Genomic DNA, 25,390 nt, shown 5'->3' on the forward strand with positions numbered 1-25,390 from the left:
CTTGTAGTGGCAAGGAGGCAGCTCTGGCTCTCACAGGCCAGGGTACAGGAGCCTGATAAGGCCCCGTTGCTAGATGCTCCTATATCCCCGGGGCACACGTTTGGCCCAGCGGTGGAGGAGATGCTGCAACGCTCCGTCAAGGCGCGTGAGGCGTCGCAGCAGTTGGCTAAGATGTGGCCAAGCAAGCCTTTCCAGCCAAGGCGGCCGCAGGAGCGCCAATGGCGCAGGGCGCCGCCGCAGCAGCAAGCGCACCCACAGGGCAGTAAAACCGCCCCTTTGGGGGTTTCAGCACGCAGCCAACCCGCGTTTGCAAGACCGCAGCGCGGAGGGTGGCGCCCCAGAGGAGGTAGCAGACCACGCCCTCGTGGCTCTGGTCAGGCCCCTCGTGAGCGAGCGCAGCCTAAGCAGACCTGAGAAACCCCGGCAGCCATTAACCCACCCCTACACTGTTCCACAGCTTCTGTTCTGGCAACAATGCACCAACGACATCTGGGTGCGCAAGACTATACTCACCGGGTACACCCTTCAATTCAGGTTAAACCCCCCCCCCTTCAGGGGAGTGGTGGTAACTGCAGTGAAGGACTCGGTTCAGTCCTCAGCTCTAAATGCAGAAATACAGGCATTGCTCAAGAAGCGTGCCATTCAACTAGTATGCCCTGCTCTGACCGACCAGGGGTTCTACTCCAAGTACTTCCTAGTGCCAAAAAAGGACGGCGGGCTCCGCCCTATTTTAGATCTGCGACTACTGAACAAATACCTACGGGTGTTGTCGTTCAAGATGCTTACGCACCGGCACATTGTCCAGTCTGTCCGGCAGGGCGACTGGTTTACCACCGTAGACCTCACAGATGCATACTTTCACGTTCCCATCTTTCCGGGTCACAGGAAGTACCTACGTTTCGCATTTCAGAGCAGGGTCTACGAGTTTTGTGTCCTGCCATTCGGCCTGTCTCTAGCTCCTCGAACCTTTTCGAAGTGTATGGACGCCATTTTAGCCCCCTTGCGGGCTCAAGGCATCCGACTGCTGAACTATCTGGACGACTGGCTCGTCTGCGCGCAGTCAAAGGAGCAGTTGGCACAGCACACAGTGATGGTTACAGACCATCTTCAGCGGCTAGGTCTGAAGGTCAATTCAGAAAAGAGCCGCCTCGTGCCGAGCCAACAGACCGAATTCTTGGGTCTGCATATGGACTCGGTGTCCATGGAAGCGACCCTGTCGACACAAAGAGTTGCCTCACTGGAGCGGTGTCTCTCCCTATTCAGGTTGAGAGAAACAGTCAGCATGGAGCTGTGTCAGCGCATGCTGGGGTTGATGGCTGCCGCCTCGCAAGCCCTTCCTTTGGGCTTACTACACCAGAGACCTCTGCAGGCCTGGTTCAATGCCTTCGCGTTGCATCCGCGGAGAGACAAACACCGCAGGTTGAGGGTATCCCGAACCTGCTGGGAAGCACTGCGCTGGTGGAAAGTTCCGTCGAACATCCGCCAGGGCGTACGCTTGGGTCCCATCTTCCGAAGGGAGGTTATTACGACCGACGCTTCCAACCAAGTTTGGGGAGCAGTCTGGAACGGGTCGGGGACTCGCAGAGTGTGGTCAGGACCCTGGAGGTCGGCCCACATCAATGCTCTGGAACTCAGAGCGGTGGACCTTGCCCTGCGGCACTTCTTGCCAGTGCTTCTAGGCAAGCACGTGTTAGTGCGGTCAGACAACACCACGGTAGTGGCGTATATCAACTGCCAGGGCGGCTTGCGGTCCCCCGGTCTTCACCGGTTGGTAACACGGCTGTTGCTTTGGGCTCAACCGCGTTTAGCCTCTCTGCGTGCGGTTCACCTACCGGGCAGAGTAATTACGCAGCGGATCTCCTGTCCAGAGGAGGTCCTCTTGCAGGCGAATGGCGTCTTCACCCTTGAGTGGTAGAGCGCATTTGGGACTGGTTCGGCACAGCGCAAGTCGATCTCTTCGCTTCGCAAGAGACCACGCACTGCCCCCTATGGTTCTCGGTGAAGGACCTCTACAGCCCCCTAGGAGTCGATGCACTGGCTCACGAATGGCCGCCAGGGCTCCTGTACGCATTTCCACCGATTTCGATGCTCCCCGCCTTCTTGGAGAAGGTCAGGGTAGAGCAAGCGACAGTGATCCTGATCGCTCCTCGGTGGCCTCGGAGGATATGGTTCCCGAGTCTAGTGCAGTTGTTGCACGGTCGCCCGAGGGAGCTCCCTCTGCGAGCGGACCTGTTGTCCCAAGCCCAAGGAGGGCTATGGCAGCCGAACCCCAAGCTCATGCAGCTATGGGCTTGGCCCCTGAGCGGGAGCGCCTGTCAGCCTTAGGGCTTTCGACGGCGGTTATATCCACCATTCAGAGTGCGAGAGCGCCCTCTACTCGGTCGCAATATGCGTATAAGTGGCAATTGTTTCAGAGTTGGTGTCTGGCTGAGGGCCATGACCCGGTCTCCTGCCCTATGGCAGTGATATTACAGTTTCTGCAGAAGCTGTTAGATGAGGGTAAGTCTCCCTCTACACTTAAAGTGTATTTGGCCGCTATTTCGGCTTGCCATGTACGCATTGACGGGTTATCACCTGGTTGCCATTTCCTGGCATCTCAGTTCCTAAAGGGCGCAAGACGCTTGCGGCCTCCAAGGTCGACCAGTTTACCGTCTTGGAGCCTTGATGTGGTGCTAGAAGCCCTTACCAAGGCACCGTTCGAGCCTCTCCACAGTGTGGATATGAAGTTTGTGTCTATTAAGACTGCGTTTTTGCTGTCAGTGGTATCAGCAAAACGTGTGGGCGAGTTACATGCACTCTCGGTGCATTCATCATGTACTCGTTTCGCAGGAGACGGTTCTAAGGTCTCCATGCGTCCAAATCCGGCCTTTTTACCCAAGGTCATATCCCCGTTTCACATGAACCAACCAGTCGAGTTGATGGCGTTCCATCCTCCTCCTTTTTCTTCCCCAGAGGAAGAGCGGTTACACATGCTCTGCCCTGCGTGGGCATTGAGGTGTTATATTGATCGCACAAAGACTGTGAGGCAAACAGAACAGCTGTTCATATGCCATGGTTCTAAAACTTTGGGTCAGCCGTTGTCTAAGCAACGCCTTTCTCATTGGATAGTGGATGCTATTCAGTTAGCATATGATACTATGGGCCTTCCGCCACCAGGGCAGTTGAAGGCACATTCCACTAGGGGTATGGCAACATCCTGGGCCCTCTTTAGAGGGGTGCCGATGTCTGACATTTGCGCTGCAGCCAGTTGGGTTACACCGCATACATTTACAAGGTTCTACCGGTTAAATGTACTGGAATCCTCTGCTCCGTCATTTGGAGCATCTGTGTTGCACTCTATGATGCCTCAGGTTGCGGATGTCTAGAGTGGTTGACAATATGCGACGGCTTGGGTACACTGTTCCCATACCTTGATGGTTATTTTCGACTTGAAAGGGAACGATAGGTTGCGGATGCAACCCCGGTTCCCTGAAAGAGAAAATAACCATCAAGCCGCGAGGTCGCTCTGGAGGCCTTCACGGCCTGAAGGGCAAAAGAGGAAGTGACTCTCCGCGCGCTGCGTATAGTAAGCTCCCAGGGGGGCGGGCTTACACGCCAGCTTGCGCGGAGGCCTATCGGCAGCTTTAACATAAAGCTCAGCCAATCCCTACTGCCTGACGGCAATGTCCCATACCTTGATGGTTATTTTCTCTTTCAGGGAACCGGGGTTGCATCCGCAACCTATCGTTTTATTTTCTGAATGAGCAGCTTTTTCTTTGCAACATTTTAATTCAATATAAAACAAAATATGAAATGCAACAATGTCAGAATATAGACACTATACTTTGTTTTAAATCCGAATCTATTAAACTTGAATTTTAACAGTTATGCCATTATCCAAATACTGAGAAGGCAGGAGTGCTTGCATACATAAAGTTGTGTCTGATATTTAATTGTAAAATCATATTCAGCAATGAAATGAGCTTTCTAAGGGTGTGCAGTCTCATAGCTATTAAAACACTTTTTTTGAGGGGCTGCAGTATCTGATAGCTATGGAAACATCTTTTCTGAGGGGGTGCACCACCTCATAGCTAAGAAAACACCTTTTCTGAAGGGGTGCAGTATCTCATAGCTATGAAAACACCTTTTGTAAGGGGGTGGAGTATCTCATAGCTATTAAAACACCTTTTATTTGATTGAGAAATGCTGTAAATAAATGAACAATTGATACACTTTCCAGCAAACAAATATTAAAATATAAAATTCAACACAAAATAGATACAAACCGTATTCACGAAAGTAAAAATCTGCAAACAATACAACAATCTACAATGGCATAGTTTAAGGCACAGCATGAGCTGCAGTACCTATTGTTTGCAATAGGTAGCAGGGCTTTTTGGTGGTAAGTTTACGTAGTTTATCTGACCAAATACAATGTGAAAAATGTGCAAAAATGCAGAAAATCAGACAGGGGGCAAATGGAGTAATGGTTAGGGCTCTGGACTCTTGACCGGTGGGTCGTGGGTTTAATCCCAGCTGGGGGACACTGCTGCTGTACCCTTGATCAAGGTACTTTACCTAGATTGCTCCAGTAAAAACCCCACTGTATAAATGGGTAATTGTATGTAAAAATAATGTGATTGTATGTAAAAAATAATGTGATATTTTGTAATATATCACAGGGCGTCTGCTAAGAAATAAATAATAATATCATCTAATGTTTTCAACTGCAAATTGATTAATTTAAATTATATATCTATGTATTTTAATAACATTTTACCTGACGTTGCAATATATTCATATAGTGTTACTCTGAGGTTGGAAAAACCGCAGTTATACCTACTGCTGGATGGACTACAATAGACTGCAACATGAGTTAAATTAAGACACTGCTGGCATGCTGAAATTGAAAAAACCTTTTTATCCCATCTTTTTGAAGACTTGTTTCCAGATTTAAAACTCAATTAAACCGGTTTAAACAGAACGCTGCAATTCTGCCACGCTGCAATTAACCCAAGGTTTTTTTCATCGTCTCTCCTGTCTACATTCTCCGTCTCTGTGGAATAAAAGTACAGTAAATAGAGGCGGAGATGCTTTTTTATTTTCTTTTTTTTTAAATGTAATCATTGGAAACAGTAGTAAACCTGATGCTTTATTCTAATCATACCAAATAGTTAATGAAATATATGTATATTAGTATTACTATTTTATACCGTTTGCTTTTAACAATTGTCTTCTTTTTTTAAGTATGAATTTGTTTTGTCAAACATGCAGTTTGAGTTACGTGGTCCATTGTAAAAAAGTAAACAACCGTTAAATAGCATTTTTAAAACAACGACCACCACCACCACCCCCCCCTCCCCCCCAAAAAACTTAAGGTGTAAAAATACATTCAAACAAAAACTTTAGTTGCCTGCCATGGAAATCACAATAATTGTCATTATTGAAAAAGCAGGAAGCAGAACAACCTGTTGAGGTATGACACAGGCCCGGTTTTTGGGAAGGAACCGCATAACAGTCTCGTGTTTTGATTGGTCCATGTCTGTCGCATGAATATGTTGTCACACGAGTGGAAAAGCTTGCAGGCATTTTAAACATTGCGGGGAGAGAGAGAGAGAGAGACTCACTATTGATTAATATCCAAAAAGGAGCAATTAAATTTTGTCTCCATCTAAAAAATAGTAACGTAAACTCTTACCACCATAAAGCCCTGCAATACCAAGAGCAGAGCCCAGAGAAGAGTCCCCTCAGCCAGCTGGTCCTGAAGCTCACCGCACTGAGCCACACTAATACCAACCAGCTTCAGTACAGCACCACTTCAACACACACAATCAAAGTCAACCAAATTACAGCACAAAACAAACAAGAATACCTTATTCATTGGGACACACACACTAAAACACAAAGCAAACTGGAATGCTATCGGGCCCTAAAAAGACACTACACCCTGGCTGATTACCTGACCAGGGTGAAAGACAACAAACAGAGACAGACCTTAACAAAGTACAGGCTCAGCGAGCACAGCCTGGCCATCGAGAAGGGTCGACACAGGCAGACATTGTTGCCCAAAGAGGACAGGCTGTGTGCTCACTGTCCTCTCAACCAGGTCGAGACAGAGTTACACTTTCTAGTGTAACTTACTACCATAGGTAATAGTCATGCATGACTTAAATACTTGTACTAAAACACCACTTGTGCCACCACTTCCATTACCAGTCAAGTTTTTTATTTTTATTATCTTATTTTAAAACCCCTAATCTTTCCATAGATATATACGACTGCTAGTTTAAAAATCACAGCCCTCACACAGTTCCACAGGAAAACACACTTAGACGCCTGTAACGGGTTACTACACGACTTAAAGGGGTTAAATTGTTCGAACGGTCCTATGACCAAAAACCGACTACGCCACTTGTGTCTAAAGAGGACAAGGTCCTCTTGTAAACCTTGAAGTTCACTTTAGAATTCAAAATACTGAGATTCTTTAATTGGGTGAGCAACAGTATGGTGCACCATGCAAGGAGGCAGAGACACAATTGTTTCAAAAGTTTCAAAAATAGTTTTATTTTTAAATAGCAACTGGTAAAAACACAGGAATATTATTGTGCAAAATTGAGCAATAAATTAAATGGGTTACTAGAGTTAGAATAAATGTACTAATTGCAGACACAGCAATGCTAAACGCTCAAGATTCAACCAATTAACAGAGCTCTTAATGGATTTACAAATATTAAGTCTTAACTCAATCAGTGTGTCAAGGCAATATTGTATTAACAGTATTCAGTACAACCTTCATTACTTTGTAGAGGAGAGGAGAATTCAAGCGGCAACTACAAAACCAAATCCACAACAAAACAAAAGGTGAAACTCAATACAATAATATTACACAGATCAAAGTTAAATGAAATACAACAATGTTACTCAAATCTCAGTGAAATCAAATACAACAATATTGCACAAATCCCAAGTAGTATTCAAATAAAAAAGATAAATTCCAAACATGCAAACTACCACTCACGTTTTCCCAATCCTTTACAAGTGGCTAGTATAGAGTATAAAATATCAATATCAGTGGTGTATATCAATTTTGCAGGTAACCTTTATCTTTAAATAGATTTTAAGAAAAACCCAGTAGTTTAGAAACAACAATGATCTAGGTAACGTCTTTTTGAAAGTTTAATACCCATTATAAATTATTGCACAATATCCACAATATCTCAACAGCACCACAATATCTAAATCCTTTAGTTTAAAATACAAAAAGGCAGTATCATAGATACATATTAGTATTAGTATACCAAGGGGGATGGTACCTTATAAACCATCTACCATACTGACTAAAACAATTCAAAAGCAAACCATAGCATACAGTACAATGCAGTGCAGACCTGCAATCACTAGTAAGCGCTCAGCAGAGCGGAGAGCGAGCAGTACTATATAACAAATAAAAAAAAAACATTTAACACTCGTTTTGCAAGACAAGGCTTACCGCTACCGGTAACCAAACAGCGAAAACTCAGCTGCAGTGTTGCAGCTCACAGGACGCTACTCAGCTGGATGCCAGCTTAGTTAGAATAGCTTTCTTTCAGCACGAAAAAGATAAACAGGAAAAACAAATACAAATACGATGCTCGCTCTCAGCTCTGCTCTGCCCTGCCCAGCCCAGCCCAGCCCAGCCCAGTGCTTTCACAATGTGTTCCCCCTCCTCTCTGCTAGTTTCCTTCCCCATTTTTAAATGCCACAGGTGAGTATAGGCTTCCTGAAGTTAAAATAAAATAATCTGATATGCAATTAGATCTTAAACCACCGATTACTGTAAACAGAAAATTGTAATTGCATAGAGCAGAGCCATCAATGAAATAATCCGTGGTCTCGTAAACTGGACAAATTGGCGAAATTTAGCTCTGATATAATGTTGTATTCACTGACCGCAAAGCGGTGGCAGACAGAGAGACGTGCGGAGACAAAGAATAATGAATAGAAAAATATTTCGTAGACAGAAAAATCTATGATCTTTTCAAACTATTATTTGTGACTTCTAGATCATGAAGCCATGGTATGGCAACTGCCATAGCCTATACTTTGCCATACCTTAATGGCCCCTAATATGTTTGAATACCAACCTCAGTAGGCCTAATAATAAACTGTAAAGTATAAACACATATCTTATTTAGCAATTCTAGAAACCATTAGCAGCACTCAGCGCCAATACCAACCTGAAATTACAATAGGGTTTCAGAACCCCTAATTATATCTCAAAATATAGTCAACTACTTCACCCAAATCCACAGTAAACAAGACTGTCCTACCTTACGTCACCAGCAGACGTCGCAGCAGTGAACTCTTCTCCACAATCCTGTCAATAACACCATCACTGTCTGGGCCATCTGTATCTCTTTCTCTGTAGACATTAGCATGAACCCTTCCAAGTGGTCTTGGGACATAGTGCTTCGCAGTCTATTCTTGACAAACTTCAGAGTGGAGAAACACCTTTCACATGCTACTTGCGTTACTGACAAAGTCAGGAGGAATTTGTAGCCCAAACCAATTACATGATAGGCATCAGTCAATAAATTGTATCGGGATGTTCCATGTTTCCATCCTCCTCAGGCATCTCACTTGTTGTTCTGACCCTTTATCTATCCAAAGCTGACATCTTCAGTCTGTCCCACATAGGGTGATAACAAAAAAATATGTCCAGCTCTTTGAACTGAGGGCATGTGAAGTAATCAAAGCTACCAGCTGACCCCCCTGCATTCACTTCATATGTCTGCATCTTGTCTCTCTCCTTCTCTTTCCTTAGCTGTTGTTCTCTCTGCACTGGACCCTGCAACAGCATCCATTCTGTCCCTCTTTCGCTCCTCAAGCTCAGCTGCATCTGCTTTAATATGCATAAATGAACAACAGCAATCCATTTAATTAATACCTTTAGCAAACTTTATTATAATTTGAAAGAATACTCACAAGAACATAGCTTGTTTAATTTATAAAACGGATAGTTCCGATCCTCCTCTCTGATTGGTCAAAACAGCGATCCAGTCGTGCTATATTCAACCATAGGCCACTGTTAGGCCTTCTCACCGTTCCATAAATTATATCTTTGCGCAACAACCTAATCAACATCGACCCAAGTATCAAACCCAATCAAATTCATGTGAACGATTGCTTTAAAACTTGTGATTTTGTTAGTGTGATACAATACATGCAATGTCAAATCTATGCCGTGAGGGTCCAGTAGGGGGCAATACTATAGCCAAATGGCATGTCAAATAAAAAATGTCTACTACCACCATCAGCTCAGCTTGCCATGATTTTGTTTCAGTTTATATCAGGGGTAACCATCTAAATGGTGGAGAGAGAGAGAGAGAGAGAGAGAGAGAGAGAGAGAGGAGAGAGAGAGAGAGAGAGAGCACAGCACGAGAAAATGAGCTCTTAAACATTAGTGTTTTAATAGTAGTTAAAGTCATAAATTGTGAAAAAAATTTTGCATAAAATACTAAATGAAGATTTACTGAAGACAAGGAGAACATTTTGAAAGAAAAATAATGAAAAGAAAAGAAAAGAAAAACTAAAGAAAGACAGAAGAAATACTGAGAACAGAGAGACAGGCAGCCAGAATAGAGCACAGAAACAGGAGGTAAGAATCTATATTAACCAGCAAGATAAATACAACAAAAAATACCAATAAAAAAAAATAATAATAATAATAGTCATCATCATCTGTAATCTGCAAGAAAAGTCAGTATAGCTTCATACAAACTGCTGTGGGAATTTTGAAAAATGCAGAGTGAAGTGACAGTTGGAGAGGGCCTCCCAACTGCCAGTGAATTTGATACATTTGAAAATGTAACAGTTTTTGACAGGCTGAGCAGCAACGGCTGCTGCAGCATTGAAATAGAATACCCAGAGGAGCTGAGCTCTGCAAAGGCCAGAAAAAATTACAAAGACAGAGTGCTGAGGGAGTCCCCAGAGACTCTAATAGCAAACTACTCCACAGTGGACAACTGCAGGGTCAAGTGCAACCTGCTGCTCTACACCGAGCACCCCAGTGCATGGCACTCTGCGCTGTGCAGCACCTACTGCAACATCCGCAAGGGAGGCATCGGCAGAGGCAGGCAGCTGACCGTGTTCGAGGACAGTGATGCTGACAGCGTCATGCTCACTGTCAATGTCTACAACAATGGTACTGTCATGGTGCAGGGCAGAGAGAGCAGCCTGGACCTGTTTGAACACAGCTTCCCAGCATTGAGAGAGCGTGTGGAGAGAGCGAAGACAATACCAGAGCTTGCAAACCCCCAGCCTCTCCCCCCACCCCCAGCACAACGCAGCAGCCAGCCTCCCCACCCCCAGCACAGCCCTGTCACTGACTCCCCCAGACAGGTCAGCAACATCAGAGCCCTGAAGGAGTGCCTGTCAGTGCTGGAGCTGCAGTTCACAGAGTTCAGGGAACACACTGAGCACAAGCTGGCCACCTTGAGCCAGACCAGCCCATCAGAGCAGCTCAGGGACGAGGTGCACAGGCTGAAGACAGAACACAGGGCCGAGGTTCAGGAGCTGAGAGCGGCGATGAGAGGATTGGAGGAGGACAACCAGGCCATGAAGACAGAGCTGCGGAGACTGAGAGAGGAACTGACCAGGACAGCACAGCACAGAGAGCTGAGGAGCCTGCAGAGAGAGCTGGAGGGACTGAGAGGCAGCCAGCTCCGCACACCAGCAGCACAAGAGCAACAAAGTACCCGCCGGGACTGCACCGACACACACACTGACAACCCAGACACTAACACACAACCCCAGCCATACAGGCAGACACACAGACAGCCCCAAATACACACACACACAACACCAGCCACACAGGCAGACACACAGACAGCCCCAAACACACACACAACACCAGTCACACACACAACACCAGCCACACAGGCAGACACACAGACAGCCCCAAACACACACACAACACCAGCCACACAGACAGACACACAGACAGCCCCAAACACACACACAACACCAGCCACACAGACAGACACACAGACAGCCCCAAACACACACACAACACCAGCCACACAGGCAGACACACAGACAGCCCCAAACACACAGTCGGAGCAGCAGGGCAGTGCGGAGGTGCTCATCCTAATAGATTCGTAATAGATTCAGTACAACCTTCATTACTTTGTAGAGGAGAGGAGAATTCAAGCGGCAACTACAAAACCAAATCCACAACAAAACAAAAGGTGAAACTCAATACAATAATATTACACAGATCAAAGTTAAATGAAATACAACAATGTTACTCAAATCTCAGTGAAATCAAATACAACAATATTGCACAAATCCCAAGTAGTATTCAAATAAAAAAGATAAATTCCAAACATGCAAACTACCACTCACGTTTTCCCAATCCTTTACAAGTGGCTAGTATAGAGTATAAAATATCAATATCAGTGGTGTATATCAATTTTGCAGGTAACCTTTATCTTTAAATAGATTTTAAGAAAAACCCAGTAGTTTAGAAACAACAATGATCTAGGTAACGTCTTTTTGAAAGTTTAATACCCATTATAAATTATTGCACAATATCCACAATATCTCCACAGCACCACAATATCTAAATCCTTTAGTTTAAAATACAAAAAGGCAGTATCATAGATACATATTAGTATTAGTATACCAAGGGGGATGGTACCTTATAAACCATCTACCATACTGACTAAAACAATTCAAAAGCAAACCATAGCATACAGTACAATGCAGTGCAGACCTGCAATCACTAGTAAGCGCTCAGCAGAGCGGAGAGCGAGCAGTACTATATAACAAATAAAAAAAAAACATTTAACACTCGTCTTGCAAGACAAGGCTTACCGCTACCGGTAACCAAACAGCGAAAACTCAGCTGCAGTGTTGCAGCTCACAGGACGCTACTCAGCTGGATGCCAGCTTAGTTAGAATAGCTTTCTTTCAGCACGAAAAAGATAAACAGGAAAAACAAAAACAAATTCGATGCTCGCTCTCAGCTCTGCTCTGCCCTGCCCAGCCCAGCCCAGCCCAGCCCAGTGCTTTCACAATGTGTTCCCCCTCCTCTCTGCTAGTTTCCTTCCCCATTTTTAAATGCCACAGGTGAGTATAGGCTTCCTGAAGTTAAAATAAAATAATCTGATATGCAATTAGATCTTAAACCACCGATTACTGTAAACAGAAAATTGTAATTGCATAGAGCAGAGCCATCAATGAAATAATCCGTGGTCTCGTAAACTGGACAAATTGGCGAAATTTAGCTCTGATATAATGTTGCATTCACTGACCGCAAAGCGGTGGCAGACAGAGAGACGTGCGGAGACAAAGAATAATGAATAGAAAAATATTTCGTAGACAGAAAAATCTATGATCTTTTCAAACTATTATTTGTGACTTCTAGATCATGAAGCCATGGTATGGCAACTGCCATAGCCTATACTTTGCCATACCTTAATCGCCCCTAATATGTTTGAATACCAACCTCAGTAGGCCTAATAATAAACTGTAAAGTATAAACACATATCTTATTTAGCAATTCTAGAAACCATTAGCAGCACTCAGCGCCAATACCAACCTGAAATTACAATAGGGTTTCAGAACCCCTAATTATATCTCAAAATATAGTCAACTACTTCACCCAAATCCACAGTAAACAAGACTGTCCTACCTTACGTCACCAGCAGACGTCGCAGCAGTGAACTCTTCTCCACAATCCTGTCAATAACACCATCACTGTCTGGGCCATCTGTATCTCTTTCTCTGTAGACATTAGCATGAACCCTTCCAAGTGGTCTTGGGACATAGTGCTTCGCAGTCTATTCTTGACAAACTTCAGAGTGGAGAAACACCTTTCACATGCTACTTGCGTTACTGACAAAGTCAGGAGGAATTTGTAGCCCAAACCAATTACATGATAGGCATCAGTCAATAAATTGTATCGGGATGTTCCATGTTTCCATCCTCCTCAGGCATCTCACTTGTTGTTCTGACCCTTTATCTATCCAAAGCTGACATCTTCAGTCTGTCCCACATAGGGTGATAACAAAAAAATATGTCCAGCTCTTTGAACTGAGGGCATGTGAAGTAATCAAAGCTACCAGCTGACCCCCCTGCATTCACTTCATATGTCTGCATCTTGTCTCTCTCCTTCTCTTTCCTTAGCTGTTGTTCTCTCTGCACTGGACCCTGCAACAGCATCCATTCTGTCCCTCTTTCGCTCCTCAAGCTCAGCTGCATCTGCTTTAATATGCATAAATGAACAACAGCAATCCATTTAATTAATACCTTTAGCAAACTTTATTATAATTTGAAAGAATACTCACAAGAACATAGCTTGTTTAATTTATAAAACGGATAGTTCCGATCCTCCTCTCTGATTGGTCAAAACAGCGATCCAGTCGTGCTATATTCAACCATAGGCCACTGTTAGGCCTTCTCACCGTTCCATAAATTATATCTTTGCGCAACAACCTAATCAACATCGACCCAAGTATCAAACCCAATCAAATTCATGTGAACGATTGCTTTAAAACTTGTGATTTTGTTAGTGTGATACAATACATGCAATGTCAAATCTATGCCGTGAGGGTCCAGTAGGGGGCAATACTATAGCCAAATGGCATGTCAAATAAAAAATGTCTACTACCACCATCAGCTCAGCTTGCCATGATTTTGTTTCAGTTTATATCAGGGGTAACCATCTAAATGGTGGAGAGAGAGAGAGAGAGAGAGAGAGAGAGAGAGAGAGAGAGAGGAGAGAGAGAGAGAGAGAGAGCACAGCACGAGAAAATGAGCTCTTAAACATTAGTGTTTTAATAGTAGTTAAAGTCATAAATTGTGAAAAAATTTTTGCATAAAATACTAAATGAAGATTTACTGAAGACAAGGAGAACATTTTGAAAGAAAAATAATGAAAAGAAAAGAAAAGAAAAACTAAAGAAAGACAGAAGAAATACTGAGAACAGAGAGACAGGCAGCCAGAATAGAGCACAGAAACAGGAGGTAAGAATCTATATTAACCAGCAAGATAAATACAACAAAAAATACCAATAAAAAAAAATAATAATAATAATAGTCATCATCATCTGTAATCTGCAAGAAAAGTCAGTATAGCTTCATACAAACTGCTGTGGGAATTTTGAAAAATGCAGAGTGAAGTGACAGTTGGAGAGGGCCTCCCAACTGCCAGTGAATTTGATACATTTGAAAATGTAACAGTTTTTGACAGGCTGAGCAGCAACGGCTGCTGCAGCATTGAAATAGAATACCCAGAGGAGCTGAGCTCTGCAAAGGCCAGAAAAAATTACAAAGACAGAGTGCTGAGGGAGTCCCCAGAGACTCTAATAGCAAACTACTCCACAGTGGACAACTGCAGGGTCAAGTGCAACCTGCTGCTCTACACCGAGCACCCCAGTGCATGGCACTCTGCGCTGTGCAGCACCTACTGCAACATCCGCAAGGGAGGCATCGGCAGAGGCAGGCAGCTGACCGTGTTCGAGGACAGTGATGCTGACAGCGTCATGCTCACTGTCAATGTCTACAACAATGGTACTGTCATGGTGCAGGGCAGAGAGAGCAGCCTGGACCTGTTTGAACACAGCTTCCCAGCATTGAGAGAGCGTGTGGAGAGAGCGAAGACAATACCAGAGCTTGCAAACCCCCAGCCTCTCCCCCCACCCCCAGCACAACGCAGCAGCCAGCCTCCCCACCCCCAGCACAGCCCTGTCACTGACTCCCCCAGACAGGTCAGCAACATCAGAGCCCTGAAGGAGTGCCTGTCAGTGCTGGAGCTGCAGTTCACAGAGTTCAGGGAACACACTGAGCACAAGCTGGCCACCTTGAGCCAGACCAGCCCATCAGAGCAGCTCAGGGACGAGGTGCACAGGCTGAAGACAGAACACAGGGCCGAGGTTCAGGAGCTGAGAGCGGCGATGAGAGGATTGGAGGAGGACAACCAGGCCATGAAGACAGAGCTGCGGAGACTGAGAGAGGAACTGACCAGGACAGCACAGCACAGAGAGCTGAGGAGCCTGCAGAGAGAGCTGGAGGGACTGAGAGGCAGCCAGCTCCGCACACCAGCAGCACAAGAGCAACAAAGTACCCGCCGGGACTGCACCGACACACACACTGACAACCCAGACACTAACACACAACCCCAGCCATACAGGCAGACACACAGACAGCCCCAAATACACACACACACAACACCAGCCACACAGGCAGACACACAGACAGCCCCAAACACACACACAACACCAGTCACACACACAACACCAGCCACACAGGCAGACACACAGACAGCCCCAAACACACACACAACACCAGCCACACAGACAGACACACAGACAGCCCCAAACACACACACAACACCAGCCACACAGACAGACACACAGACAGCCCCAAACACACACACAACACCAGCCACACAGGCAGACACACAGACAGCCCCAAACACACAGTCGGAGCAGCAGGGCAGTGCGGAGGTGCTCATCCTAATAGATTCGAACGGGAGGTACCTGGACGAAAGACGGCTTTTCCCTGGCCGAAGTGTCGACAAGATCAAGTGCCCAACAACACAGAGCGCCCTACAAATCCTGTCCAAAAGCAGACAGAGGAGCCCGAAATACATTGTGATCCACACCGGCACCAACAACCTGCGCGCAGACAGAGGAGATGTGGCCAGAAACAGCAGCCAGAGAATACCCCAGCGCCAAAGTCATCGTGTCCACCCTGCTGCCCCGAGCGGACGTGCCCTTCCACATCATCCACAGCATCAACACAGAGGTGTCCCGGGGCTGCGCCCTGCTACCCAGCGTGCACCTGGCACACCACCACCACATCAGGCCCCATCACATGTACGACCAGGTGCACCTCAACAGGGAGGGCATGAAGCTTTTTGCTAAATCCCTCAAGGACATCGCCCTGGGCCGAGAACTCACCAGCACACCCTACACCGAGACCAGGAGCACGCCCAGCCGCCCCCGAGCTCCTAGGATCCCCCAGCCCCCCAGACCACGCCCACACCACAGAGCTGCCAGTCAGCAGGAGCAGCGCCTGGGTCCCCCACGCCCCCCGCATTCCATCCAGCCCCCCAGGCCACGCCCCCACCACAGAGCTGCCAATCAGCAGGAGCGACGCCAGGGACCCCCACGTCACCCGCATTCCCCCCAGCCCCCGCAGCACAGCTATGCTGCAGCCGTGTCCCGTCGGCCAGGAAACCCCGCCAGCACGGAGCTGAACGAGATAAGACATCTCCTAAACCTTATCTGCACTAAGCTAATTAGCTAATGTATCACCTGTATACCACAAAATTAAGGAAAATAACAATAATATAGTATAAATATATAAATCATAACCAAATTTAAATATGAAAATGTAAAACTTTGTCACTTCTTATTTCTTTACTACTATAAACCATAGATTTTTTGTTAATAAAAATGGCATCATTTAAAATAAGTAGCTGGAATATCCAGGGTCTGTGCTCCTCAACCTTTGGAATGAAGAGCACAGACCCAGACTTTGTAAATAGTATAAATAACATGGAGGTAATAATCCTCCATGAAACATGGAGTCGTGCGGACGTGTCCACACACTGTCCCAATGGATACAGGGAACTGATAGTCCCCTCCCTAAAGAACCCCCACATCAAACGTGGCAGGGACTCGGGGGGCATCATTGTGTGGTACAAAGAGGAACTTAAAAACACTGTCTCTACCATTAAAAGAGGAGAGACACATTTATGGCTCAAAATTGAAAAAAAAATCATCCAATCCCAATCTGACACATTCCTGTGCGCAGTTTACATGCCACCAATTGACTCCCCCTACCACCGAGAGGGGTGCTTCCAAAATTTACAATCAGAAATTAGCCATTTCCAATCCCTGGGCTCTGTGCTGCTGTGTGGAGATCTCAATGCCAGGACCGGCAGAGAGGTCGACTACATCAGCACAGAGGGGAACAGCCATGTGATTGGACAGCAGACCTCTTTGTACCACACACCCATCACCACACAGAGGAATAGTTTTGACAGTGTGGTGAACAAGAATGGGAAGCAGGTACTGCATATCTGTAAAGGCCTGGGTCTGTACATCATTAACGGCAGGATCAGAGGGGATTCTCAGGGCAGATATACATACAGCTCTGCTCTAGGTAATAGTGTAGTGGACTACGCTATCACAGACATGGACCCAGAATCTATTAATGCATTTATAGTCCGGCAACAAAACCCCCTATCAGACCACTGCCAAACAGTCCTGTATCTAAAAACGAATCCAAAACTAAATAATTCAAACCCGACCCCACCCGCCAAATGATACAGTCTTAAACCAGCCTATAAGTGGACACAAAGCAGTGCTGAGGAATATAAACAAACAATTCATAGTGCAGAAATAGAAAGTATGCTAAACAGCTTTCTAACTAAATTTTTTAAATTAGACAAAAATGGAATCAATTCGGCCATCAAAGAAATCAATTTTATATTCGAAACAACAGCAACAAAATCAAAACTCAAGAAAACAAACAAGAAAAAAACTAATTCTAAAAAGAAATCAAATGAAAAATGGTTTGACATGGAGTGTAAAACAAACAGAAAAGAATTAAGAAAATTGTCAAACCAGAAACACAGAGAGCCAAACAATATCGAACTGAGACTCAGCTACTGCAAGGCTCTGAAACAATACAAACACCTTCTCAATAAGAAAAGAGAAGAACACGTGTCCAAACAATTATCCCAAATTGAAGAATCCATAGAGCAAAATTCCTTTTGGGAACTATGGAACAAATTAAACACATCAAAAACTAGTCACGAATTGGCAATCAAAAATGGTAACATTTGGAAAAATTACTTTTATAAACTTTATCAAGAATTAGACGAAAACGAATTAAATCCAGACCAAAATTCAATATTAAAAAAACTAAACAAATTGGAAACCAAAATCAAGGACAATCAGAACCCACTGGACTTCCCAATAACAGGACCAGAGCTAAAAGAAAAGCTCCAAGCCCTCAAGCCCAGGAAAGCCTGCGGGCCCGACAGCATCATAAACGAGATGCTGAAACACAGCAGCCCCAGGATGCAGGAGGCCCTGCTCAAAGTATTCAACCTCATCCTGGCTGCGGGCTGTTTCCCTGACATCTGGAACCAAGGGCTAATAACACCAATTCATAAAAGTGGAGACAAATTCGACCCCAATAATTACCGAGGCATCTGTGTGAGCAGTAATCTGGGGAAGGTGTTCTGCAGTATCATTAATACCCGGATACTGGCCTTCCTTACCGAACACAATGTCTTGAGTAAGAGTCAGATTGGATTTCTGCCAAATTACCGCACCTCTGACCATGTTTACACCCTACACACCCTAATAAACAAACATGTGCACCAAAAAAATAAAGGAAAAATCTTTGCTTGTTTTATAGATTTTAAAAAAGCATTCGACTCAATTTGGCATCCAGGTCTATTCCTTAGAATTCTTGAGAGCGGTGTAGGGGGTAAAATTTATGACATCATTAAGTCAATGTATACAGAGAATAAGTGTGGTGTGAAAATTGGAAACCAAAGAACAGGGTTTTTCACCCAAGGGCGTGGAGTGAGACAGGGCTGCAGTCTGAGCCCAACACTGTTCAACATCTACATCAACGAGTTGGCTACGGTGCTGGAACAGTCTGCAGCCCCTGGCATCACTCTACACGACAAAGAAATCAAATTCCTGCTCTATGCAGATGACCTGGTCCTGCTGTCACCCACTGAACAGGGGCTGCAGCAGAGCCTGGCACTGCTAGAGCAGTACTGTCAGAAATGGGCACTGACAGTAAACCTGGACAAGACCAGAGTTATGGTATTCCAGAAGAAAGCCAGATCTCAGCGAAACAGGTACCACTTCACCCTGGGAAACAACACCTTGGAGCATAGCACCAGCTACAATTACCTGGGTCTAAAAATCAGTGCGTCTGGGAACTTCAACCTGGCTATAAATGCATTAAGAGATAAAGCGTGCAGGGCTTTTTATGCAATAAAGAATCGGCTATACAAAATTAAACCACCAATAAAAATTTGGCTAAAAATTTTCGACAACATAATAAAGCCAATCCTTCTGTATGGTAGTGAAGTATGGGGTCCCCTTATGAACCCTGATTATAAAAAATGGGATCAAAGCCCCATAGAGAATTTCCATCTGGAATTCTGTAAACACCTCCTGCAGGTTCACAGGAGTGCAGCCAATAGCGCTTGCAGGGCTGAATTGGGCCGGTTCCCCTTACTCCACTCCATACAGAAACGAGCGCTCAACTACTGGGTCCATCTACAGCAGGCTGATCCGCAGTCCTACCACCACACTGCACTGCGGAGCTGCTCACAGCCCCCACAAGAGAATCCCCTCAGTAGAATGGTACTGATGCTCAGCCAAATAAGTCAAATTAATACCAGCGAGCTTCAGAACACCACCAACAAAAAACTCCCAGCACAAAAAATGAAACAAATTAATCTAAATCTGGAAAACAATTATAAAGTACATTGGAATAACGAAATTGAATTACACAATAAATTATAATGCTATCTGGCCCTAAAAAAAGAATTTACCCTGGCAGAATATCTGGTCAGGGTCAAAAACACAAAACATAGACAGATCCTGACCAAGTACAGACTCAGTGACCACAGTCTGGCCATCGAAACTGGCCGGCACAAAAAAACCTGGATTGCCAAAGAAAAAAGGCTGTGCGGTCACTGTGATCTGGGAGAGGTAGAGACAGAAATGCACTTCCTGTTGTCCTGCTCAAAATACACAGAGATACGGGAGAGATATATCCCCCAATTCAAAAAACAAATGGCAGAGTTTAACCTCCTCTCCAATTCGAGTAAAATCCCCATCCTTCTAGGAGAGGAGGAGCAAACTGCAAATCTAGCAGCACAGTATGTGTCTGCCTGCCACAACCTGAGGGACAGTGTGTGACACCCTGCATACATGACCATGGGGTTACTGTTGATGAGGAGGGAGGGAGTTATATCGTTCAAAGGGAAGGGAACAATGGTTTTTTGTGTTTGTTATGTTCTGTAATTGTATTTCTGTTTTATTATTTCTGTTTTGTATTAAAAAGCTTTGGCAATACCTGAGCGCTCTCGTCATGCCAATAAAGCATTTTTTAATTTGAATTTGAATTTGAATTGAATTTGAGAGAGAGAGAGAGAGAGAGAGAGAGAGAGAGAGAGAGAGAGAGAGAGAGAGAGAGAGAGAGACGCGACCTGGTAAATGTTTGAGCTAATGTTTTTTTTAGTAACCCAGCTAGCTAGCATAGGACGGCTAGTCGATTTGCTAGCGGAGCTTAGCATAGATATACATAGCTGACTAGATCTCAGAAAGTGACTAACGTTACAGATATTGGTGTAGCTGTTTTATAAACGCAATAAGGTAAGAAAGGCTGTGATATATTGTGTATATAGTCACAGCTAGGGTGTTATTAGGTACGAGGCGCAGCCGAGTCTTTAATCTATTTTAATGCAACCATGAACTCTACTGCTTGTACCTGCTGTGCTCGACCCTACCACAGCGTCATCTTCTTCAGTGGGCTCCCTAGGCTGAGTCGGCTGATTAGCACTGGCATCCTGACGTCCCTCGCTCTCCCTACTACCAGCTGGCATATGGAACATGTCCATTTTTTTGTGCACTTTGCGGCATCTGCCTCTAGAGACCGTTGCCGTTTGTCTCTAATCTTTTCTGCCCCACCTTTTCCTTTTCTCTCCATTTTTTACACTGACACTCATCCACTATCAATACAAGAGGTTCAAACGAAAGACTAAATCTGGCTGACCAATCCCGTTCTAAGAAAATTCGGGCAAGTCCAATCAGTTGTGGCCACTCCTGGCACCCCCTTAAATATTGTAATATTGGATCTGCCCAAGAGATGACTTTGCGTGCGCGAAAGAGCGAGACTGCTAAGTTAATAACAGCATAATTCTCAGAATGTAATGGGAAAATAAATAAATAATTATAAATCAAACGTAGACCAGCGGCCCACGCAGGTCCAAACAGACCGGCCCACCGGGAATTCTCCCGCATTTCCCGATGGCCAGTCCGCGCCTGAATGTGTTTTTCAGATAATAGGAACTTGTAATACAATGCAAGTAACCGTTGTTCAATTATTTTTTTTATTTTTATTTTTTAGACATAATAGAAGACAGTGAGGAAGGAGCACCGGTAGGAAGGAAAAATGACTCGGTTCCTGTCCCACCACTACCACCAACACCACCACAATTTGCAGTTGTGTGTTTTTGAATTTGCAGTTGTGTTTTGCACTTCAGGGTCACTGTACTAAACCATTTTTAGATAAAAATAAATCTTAAATAATCTGTCACTGCTTTTTTAAAAATTGAAGTTGATTTTGATGACACCAAATAGCCTGCTATCTCAAATGCTGTTCCTGTGGGATTAGTAGCCTCCACACTTTACACAGTACCAGGTAGCTCATATTAATAAATATGAGCTAATAAAAGTTTTGAATTCTGCAGCAAGGAACCATCACTTGTGAGCTGACTATTGTGAAGACGATGGTGGCAAATATAGCAAAGCAGTTGAACAGCGGTTCTGAGGTGGCATTGCCAGATGATGTCTCCCTGCTACTGAATACATTTGAACATGTGGACAGCCTTAAACAACATCTAGAAGAAAAGAGCTGCAAGGATCACATGATAATATTCATTACAAAAATTGTGATACCACATAAGTTATGTGATGTACCAGTAGAAAATCCTACAAATTAAAAAAAATCCCATCTGAACCAATCTTCACCTGATACAGTGCCTATAGAAAGTCTACACACCCTTTCAAAATGTCCACCTTTTGTTGCCTTATAGCCTGGAATTAAAATGCATTAAAATATTTTTTTTCATTTATCTACACATCCTACCCCACAACTTCCAAGTGAAAAAAATATTCAAAAAATTTGTAGAAAATTTATTACAAATAAAAACTGAAATAGCCTGGTTGGATAAGTGTCCACCCACCTTATTAGTAATAGCAATCCTAAATTAGTTCAGGTGTAACCAATCGCCTTCGCACTTTGTCGCAAAATCGAAGCGATATCAAACCAAATCCCCTAAAATGAGGGAATTCGGTGAGCACACATTCCTCCTTACATCCTTCGGTACAATCAGTCCATTTAGGATTCAATCAGTGAAAAAAAAATGTATATATTAACAGGTCGGAAAACAAGACGAAAACAGACCAGCAAAAGCAATGAAAAAAGTGGAGGCATCGCTATAGAAGAAAAGTAAGTGTGAGTTTATGTCTGGTAACAGTGTGCAAACAGTGTGTTTTGGAGGCATTGCTGGGATATATACCGTGTACACTGTTACCATAACATGTACCACGTATTGTTTACAGTTGTCAAAATGTTTATGAATCGCCCTGACCAAGGCGCGCTGATTCCATGGTGCCGCAGAGAAAGTTTAAATGTGAACAAGGCCATTCTGGTTACTGGAGTTCCAGAGAGCACTGAGGTTAGTCAGGTGGAGGGTACTGGGCACCATTTGGGTGTTAGGCCGCGTGAGAGTGCGTGGGCAAATTCTTAATACAGTATTAGATAGTCTCGTTGGACTATGCGAGGGTATTTTCAGGAACTGTACCCACTCCGGCAGGAGAGGAAGATTTTGATGGCTGGAGGGATCAAACACTGATGATGATTCGAGAATGTGACTGCACTGATTGTGAGAAGCGGAAGCGGATTGCAGAGAGTGTGAAGGGCCCTGCCTTGGACATCCTCCAAGCAGTGCAGGACTGCTAGCCCCTTGGACTATGTCAACGCCCTTGAAACCACATTTGGATGTTTCAGATGAAGACCTGTTTTTCTAGTTTTGTGCCACTCAGCAACAGCCCACTGAGAAGCTGTCTGAATTCCTGAGACGCTTGGAGCCCATGCTGAAGCTGACAGTAAGGAAGGGAGGTATTGCACCGGCACAGATCAACCGCGCTCGCCTTGACCAAATCATTCATGGTGCAGCTCGGTCAGAACTCATGCTTCTGCGCCTGAGGCTGCGGGAGCGCAAGAACGACCCCCCCTCATTTCTGATGCTGCTGAAGGAAATTCATGAGGAAGAAGAGCAGGAAGCTACTCGAGAGACATTGAACACTCGCAGTAACCTTGCGCATACCTCTGCAAACCCCAGTGCAAGTCACCCTGAAATGAAACAACTGCAAGCACAGATGAAGGAGCTACAGACCAACATGGCAAGCTTGCTGAAGCAAAAGCAAGAACAACCTATCGCTCCTGAGAAGGATGGAGAGAAAACTCTCGCTAAACATATGCCAACGCCTCCTGAAGCCAAGAGCGAGACTGAAGAGCTTAAACGGGTCATTCTCCAGCTACAGAAGCAGGTTAGCTCATTGGCTGTGAAACCTGAGGTCCTTGTAAGAAAGAAACCACGTCAAAAGACTCCAGAGTCAGTTCGCAAGAGTTGTTCCCCTGAGAAGAAGTACTCCACAGACCGGGACACCTTCTTTTGTTATCGGTGTGGAGAGGACGGGCACATTGCTACACATTGTGAGGCCCCGGAAGATTTTCACAGAGTAAACCAGAAGCTACTTCGTTCGATGCGGAAGCGCAGGGGAGACAGTGGAGGATCCCGAACACCATCTCCTACAAATGCTGAAGTGAAGATCTCTGTGAAGAAGGCCACCTCACAGTTGGACAACATGCCTGGCATGCCGAGAGGACTGATTAGGCCAACGTCAGTTGTCTCGGTAAAGATCGAAGGTCACCAAGTCGAGCACTTCTAGACAGTGGCTCACAGGTGACTATTGTGTTTCAGGGATGGTACCGGACGTTTCTATCACACTTGCCTGTCCATCCTGTTGCTGGCCTAGCCTTATAGGGGCTTAATGAGAGCAGCTACCCCTATGAGGTCTATGTTGCAGCTGAAATAGAACTCCCCAAAGAAGTGGTCGGAATCAAAGAGCCTATTTCTGTGCTGGCATTGATTTGTTCCAAACTGCAAAATCACAACCAGATTCCAGTGATTATAGGAACGAATGCCAACCTTTTCCAGTGACTCAGGAGTATGTGTGCCAAAGCTGTGGGCCCTGACTTCGCAAAAACAGGGCAGGGCATCCTGACTGTCGAACCTAGAAGTGTCTCTGACGTAGAGTGTGAGATTAGTGGCTCTATGCCGCAGAATTCCGACATTCTTGTGCTTGAAACAACCCATGACTTGAGTGTACCTGGAGGACTGCTTGTGCCCAGTGTGGTTCTGCCAGCTAAAGCGATAAGAGCGAACAAAGTTGTGATTCAGGTGTGCAATGAATCATCACGCCCTGTAGTACTACCCAGCCAGACTGTACTAGTCCACATATACAAATCTGACAGTGTGACAGGAGTACAGAAGCCGATGAGGTCTTGTGGCAATGTGCCCCGCCCCTATGTGCATGTGTGTGTTATGTGTTGTATGTTGCGTGTGCTGTGTTAATGTTGGTGTATAGGCATTGGTACACGGGATATAAACAGGTCTGTTTCACATGTGATTGAAAATGTATAATTGTATTTAGGCACGGGATCACTTCACGTGCATTTAAAGTATGTAATAATATGTGAGCACGGGATTGCACGTAATGAATTCACATGCTGGGATTCAAGTGAATAATTAATTAGTAATTGAATCCCAGCACAACAGTATATATAGAGACACGTAGCACTCACTCGGGTTGTGTGTTCAGGGCGAAAGAACGGGAGAGAGTGAGGAGAAAAAGAACGAGAACGAGAACGAGAAAGAGAAAGAGAAAGTGAGCAATTGCTACGTGGTGCTGGAGGACCAGCACAGTACGTGTTTGTTTAGTGTTCGTCCCTGTGTGTCAGTGTCTGTTCGTTTTGTTTACCTGTTTATTTTGGCGTGAAGTGCCGTGCCCTGTGTTTTCTGTTTGTTCAACCCTTTTATTTTCTGTTCTGTGTAATTATTAAATGCTGAGCGAAAGCATTCGCTCAGCTTCACCAAACTCCACATCTCTCTCTGTTTATTTTCCTGTTTCTGGTCTGACGTCACCCACTCCGGCCGTCTTTGTGACAGGTCTGCTAAAGGCTTGGACCCAAAGATTTCGGTAAATCGCCAGTTCCCTGTTACTGGAAGATGAGCCTTTGTGATAAGTTGGCTAAGAGGCCTAATGTTTTCTCCACTGAAGAATGGGATGTTGGAATCGCCAATGGAGTGGAACACCACATTCATCTGAGTGACCCCAGACCATTCAGAGAACAGTCATGGAGGATAGCTCCAGCTGACATTGAAGATGTGCATTGCCATCTACAGCAGTTGCTAGCTGCTGGCATCATTACGGAGTCCCGTAGCCCTTACGCTTCTCCAATAGTGGTGGCCAGGAAAAAGAATGGAACGGTAAGGATGTGTATTGACTACCGCACTCTGAATTGCCGT

General features: G+C 45.0%; 1 protein-coding gene across 1 annotated transcript in view; it reads left to right on the forward strand.

Moving 5' to 3' along the window:
• fbxo10 (F-box protein 10) overlaps positions 1-21,324 on the forward strand; it is a 218,558-nt gene extending 197,234 nt beyond the window's left edge. The window contains exon 12 of the mRNA XM_034905711.2: positions 21,142-21,324. The gene's annotated coding sequence lies outside the window, so the exon portion shown is untranslated. The remainder of the gene's footprint in view (positions 1-21,141) is intronic.
• Positions 21,325-25,390: the final 4,066 nt, after the last annotated feature.

The sequence above is a fragment of the Acipenser ruthenus genome, chromosome 2, assembly GCF_902713425.1.
Source record: "Acipenser ruthenus chromosome 2, fAciRut3.2 maternal haplotype, whole genome shotgun sequence".
In the NCBI taxonomy this organism is placed as follows: Eukaryota; Metazoa; Chordata; class Actinopteri; order Acipenseriformes; family Acipenseridae; genus Acipenser; species Acipenser ruthenus.